The sequence below is a fragment of the Syngnathoides biaculeatus genome, chromosome 5, assembly GCF_019802595.1.
Source record: "Syngnathoides biaculeatus isolate LvHL_M chromosome 5, ASM1980259v1, whole genome shotgun sequence".
NCBI lineage: Eukaryota > Metazoa > Chordata > Actinopteri > Syngnathiformes > Syngnathidae > Syngnathoides > Syngnathoides biaculeatus.
Window position 1 is genome coordinate 9,107,607 of NC_084644.1, and position 6,056 is coordinate 9,113,662.

Genomic DNA, 6,056 nt, shown 5'->3' on the forward strand with positions numbered 1-6,056 from the left:
ACACAGAAAACCAAATTAATAATGCTGTAAAAATCACAGGAGAAGAAATTTATGCAAAGAACCAATTTAATGGCTTAAATTCTGTTTTAGAGCTCAGTGACTTTGGCCTTGCCGGAACTTTCCAATCAAATTTCTTGCTGTGAAGGCAGATGTTCACAAACACTGCAAAAACACATATTTCTTCTTTTTTTTTTTTTTTTGTCTCGCTGTCTGAAGTCAAAGGAGACAAAACCTCACATGTTTCAGGTCAGGCAGGATCAACAAAATTATTTAAATTTTTGTTAAATGCCAGTTGAGTTTTATATTAATTTCTTTGAAGTCAAACAGGAAAAGTACTGTCTTTAAAGAACACCCAGAAAACTCAGATGATGAGGTCATGGCTTTGGAAGGTCCTGATAGGTTAACTGACAACCTGTGACTTAATTGACGGCACACCTGAGGATGTTTTTAAGGCCACACCCCAAACGCTCTGCTTCCTTGTTTGTAATCATGTGAAAATGAAAAAAAAAATCAGCCAGAACATAAGAGTAAGAATCATTCATGGAGCTCCACAAATCTGGCTTATCCTTGGGTGCAATTTCCAGATGCTTGAAGTTGCCACGTTCATCTGTTCAAACAATTATACGCAAGTATAAAACATCATGGGAATGTCCAGCGATCACACCGCTCAGGAAGAAGATTGGCTCAACGTCAGAGAGATGAACGTGTTCTGATCCAAAATGTGCGAATCGACCCCAAAACAAAAGCGAAAGACCTTGTGAAGATGCCAGATGAAGCTGGTAAGAAAGTGTCAGTATCCACGGTGTAAACCTTTGAGCTCGAAGAAATTGTAAAATTCTCTCTCTAGGCGGCACAGTGTCTCAGCTGGAAAGTGCTGGCCTCACAGTTCTGAGGTCCCGGGTTCAATCCCGGCCCCGCCTGTGTGGAGTTTGCATGTTCTCTCCCTGCCCGGGTGGGTTTTCTCCAGGCACTCCAATTTCCTCCCACATCCCCCCAAAAAACATGCATCATGAATTGGACACACTAAATTGCGCCTAGGTGTGATTGTGAGTACGAATGGGTGTTTGTCTCTATGTGCCCTGCGATTGGCTGGCAACCAGCTCAGGGTGTACCCCGCCCCTGCCCGTTGACAGCTGGCATAGGCTCCAGCACGACCCTCGTAAGGATGAGCGGCAAAGAAAATGGATGGATGGACAATATTTAATCACGTCCTAGTACTTTGGTTGTGCACATGAACATCTGTAAGTGGACTGTTCTGATTTTGCAGCTGACAGCCCAAAATAGCTCACAAGTCGAAAGTTCAACGCACAAACACAAAGTCATGTACGCAACACACACACACATGAATTTTAATTTCATAAATGGGACTTTTTCGCCCCCTCTTGGTTCTGTTCAACTTTATGCTCCTTCAGTATTCAAGAAGAAGAGTACTCTTGATTTTGAGCGATGGTCTCGCAAGGATTCGAGAGGTTCGAAACTTCTTCCGGATGAAGAATCCTGCTGATTTTAATTGACCCCGCACGGTGGAGCAACTGGTGAGCGCGTCGGGCTCACAGTTATGAGGCTCGGGGTTCAAATCCCGCCCTCCCCCTGTGGGGAGTTCGCATGTCCTCGCCGTGCCTGCGTGGGTTTTATCCGGGCACTCCGGTTTCCTCCCACATCCCAAAAACCATGCATTCACCGGAGACTCCAAATTGCCCATAGGTGTGATTGCGAGTGTGATTGGTTGTTTGTCTACGTGTCCTGCGAAATGTGACGTTCAAGGGATTTTTCATCTGTCACCACTGCCATTTATGATTCAACCATTTTTCGTTTTCCTCCTAAAAACTGAATCGTCAAGAATCCCTTTGAACCGGCCTCCCAGCGCAAAAGACATTAGCATTAGCGTCGAGGAGACAGCAGCCGACCGCTAACCACAACAAAAGGAAACATCATCGACGTAATCGCGCCGTCGCTTTTTAGCGGTCGGCGCTCCAAAAGCGCTAACGCGAACCGACGTGAAAGAACGTCGGTTTTCGCGGATCCGGCGCGACCAGATGCTTTCTGTCCGCTAAATGTTCTTTGAAGTCGGCACGAAAGCGCTCGGGCCTGATCGCTCGTAGCGCGCTACGCTAGCGTCTGTCTTTTTAAAGCAAATGAAATTCATCTGAGTGTTATGAATGTGGACAGCGCAGCCGGGCGCGCTTATAATAGCTCGCCACATTTCATTTATTAATCTCACTTGATGCTCACTAAGACATCAAGTCCTGTTCCTTTGGCCTCAAGGCTCTGGGCCGACTATTTGTGTCGATCTGACTTCCTTTTTCTTAACCATTTAAAATATGTAAATGCCAACGTGATGAAACGTCCAAAATGTGGAGGGGTTTTTTTTTTTTCCTCTTGATTTTGGCATTTCCAACTTGAGGTCTTTAAATACTCATTTCAGCTGCGTGTCTCCTGCCGAGACCCCAAGTGGGATTTATAATGGCACCTCATTTCCTCTCATCACTTCGGCATTATTTGTTCTACGCAGAGCACAACAGCTACAGTGGAGAAAATAAGTATTTGAACACCCTGCTATATTGCAAGTTCTCCCACTTGGAAATCATGGAGGGGTCTGAAATTTTCCTCGTAGGTCACAATGTATGATTTTTATAACAAATTATTTGTGTGATACAGCTGCAAATAAGTATTTGAACACCTGAGAAAACCAATGTTAATATTTGGTACAGGAGCCTTTGTTTGCAATTACAGAGGTCAAATGTTTCCCGTCGTTGTTCACCAGGATTGCACACACTGCAGGAGGGATTTTGGCCCACTCCTCCACACAGATCTTCTCTAGATCAAACACGTTTCTGGGCCGTCGCTGAGAAACACAGAGTTTCAGCTCCCTCCAAAGATTTTCTATTGGGTTTAGGTCTGGAGAGTGGCAAGGCCACGCCAGAACCTCGATAAGCTTCTTACGGAGCCACTCCTCGGTTTTTCTGGCTGTGTACTTCGGGTCATTGTCATGTTGACAGACCCAGCCACGACCCATCTTCAATGCTCTGACTGAGGGAAAGAGGTTGTACCCCAAAATCTCACAAAAAATGGTTGACTAATTTTTCCCACAGGAAAACAGCACGACGGCATGAAAGTTTTAAGTCTAATTGTTACTGTAATAAAAGTGGAAATAAACATGAACCAAAGCGAGCAATAAAACGGTTAACTTGACTCGACTTTTTGAAATGTTAAATGTGCCAATTTCCACCCCCAAAAACCCGTCAACGTAATTCCACAACGAACGCCGTATGGAAAAGGCTTCGTTAAACCATAAAGGCTCCCATCATCCAAACGGTGGATAGAGAGAGTTCTCGCATCGACTCTCATTAGCTACGGCAGCTGACCTCCGCTTAATGGCGCCTCCCTAACCATTGACGCCGCCATCCATTATGGACTGATTCATTAGCGGCTCACGCAGGTGAGACCGACTCTTTGACTCACGCGCTTCCGAAAAACCGAGACATCTTTGCCCGCCCGAACGTGGAGAACAAGTCCCATTAGTAAAATCCATCCATCCGTTTTCCTTTGCCGCTTATCCTCAGGAGGCTGGCGGGGAGTGTCGTAGCCTATCCCAGCTGTCGACGGGCAGGAGGCGGGGCACACCCTGAACTGGTCGCCAGCCAATCGCAGGGCACACGGAGACAGATGACAGTCGCACTCACAATCGCACCTAGGGGAAATTTATTAATGTTACATATTTTTGGGATCTGGGAGGAAAACGGAGTACTCGGAGAAAACCCACACAGGCACGGGGAGAACATGCAAACTCCACACAGGTGGGTACGGGATCGAAACAGGGTAGAATAAAATTACCTATAAAATTAAAAGAATTTTTGCTTGTTAAATGTTTATAGATTTTTTTTTAAATATGCATGTTTTATTTCAAGGGATCGCGACCAAAAAAAGAAAGGCGCCCAAGAATTGCATTTTTAATCCTCAATAATTTATTTCATTTCATTTCATATTACTGATTTTTTTTTGTTTCTTGCTAACTTTTTAAAATATGACTTTGCTTGAGACTTACTTGAGATTTGCTTTCTCAAATAAAAACCTATTTCCAAAACTTCTTCCATCCTTATATTTTTGTCCAATTTTCACTGTGTACCTCAAGCGAAACGTCATGATTTTTCCATTTTGATGTATTTTTCATGATGAAAATATGATTGAAATGATTTACTTTTTTTTAAAAAAAACAAAATCCTTTTCCGTTCCATTTTAGCACTGCAGAGCCCTTAATGAAAGGACACATACAGGTAAAAGATTACATGCCCCCCCCCAAGAAAAAATGTATATATCCCAATTTTTTTTTTTTTTTTTTTGAGTTACAAACACTCACGGAAAACAAATAAAATTCATAAATCAAGGATTCACTGAACGGTCAAATGTGTATTTTGCCTTCAGCACACATCCATTCATCCATTTTCTTAGCCGCTTATCCTCACAAGGGTCGCGGGGAGTGCTGTAGCCTGTACAGTAGTGGAAAAATGACGTGGAAATGTTGAAAGAACGTCGAGACACCTCGGAATGTTTGACGGGGGGGAAAAAAAAACATCGTGTGAAAAAAAGAAACGTGTTGTCACCATGGTAACAGCGAGGCGGGAACTAAGCCGGGACTGTATTTTAAATTATGGGAGCGTCATAAACATGTCAAATGCGAGATGACAGACTGTCATGTCTCGCACAGTGGGGGCATAAAAAGTATTTAGTCAAACACCAATTGTTCTAGTTCTCCAACATAAATATTTGAATGAGGCCTGTAATTTTTCAGTCTGATTTTTAAAGAATTCCTTCACAAATTATGATGGAAAATAAGTCAATAAATGTTCATCAGAATGCTTTGTTGGTCAAACATTTTCTGTGCGTATTTGCAAGGTTTTGTCGCATCCCTCCATGCAGATCTCCTCTACAGCAATGATGTCTTGGGGCTTGTCACTACGCATCCTCTATGGGGTTCAGATCTGTAGACTGGCGAGGCCACTCCAGGACCTTGAAATGGTTCTTATGAAGCCCACTCCTTTGCCTCCCTTCTTTACTGGCTTAAGATGGGGTGGGACACATCTGCCGCTGCAGGATTTTAAGTCCCTGGCGACGTAACGTGTCACTGATGGTAGCTTTTGTTCTTTTTTGTCCCAGCTCAGTGCAGCTCATTCACAAAGCCCCCCCCCCCCTTCCCCCGTGTGGTTCTGGGATTGTTGCTCACCGTTCTTGTGATCATTTTGACCCCACGGGGTGAGATCTGGTGTGGAGTCCCAGATTGAGGGAGATTATCGCTGGTCTTGGATGGCTTCCATTTTCTTATAATTCCTCCCACGGTTGATTTCTTACATATTTCAGATTCAGTCTTCCCAGACTGGTACAGATCAGTGGGAATGTTATCGGTTGTGGACGGGTGGGGGTGGGGGGTTGTACTGATAATGAGTTAAAACGCGTAACATTAACACACTTAATCAGTGGAGGACAGAGGAGCCTCTTAAAGCCCAAGTGTCATCCCTATAAAATCTCTAAAATAGATATTGAAATGAAAAATACATATGACATTATTCACTTCAATGTCTATCCAAAAAAATAAATATGAGCGAAGAGCAAGTTTGCGGAAGTGTCATTTGACGACATCCAAGTGGTCGGCATATTGGCTGCATCTTCTGTCCGTGACGTCACACCGGGACATTCGCCGTTGAAAACACGCCGTGGCCCCTACTCTAGGACACACCCCTTCAGACACGGAAACTCTTTTTGAAGAAGAGAACATTACACAACTGAGTGAAGTTACGGGGCAATATTACCCTATAATTTCCAGCTGTATTTAGATGATATGCGGATCACTTCTATCTAACAACAGACTCCCAGACAGTGTGTATGAGTCACCCCGCCCGAAGCCGTGCCTCATCCACGGGCGGCGACTCGTCCGCCCACCTACTATGGGACACGGAAGCGCTTTTCAAAGAAGAGAACATCTCACAATCAAGCGAAGTGACTGGCGCAATATTACCCGATTGTTTTGAGCCATATTTTGATTATATGTAGATCACGGCCGC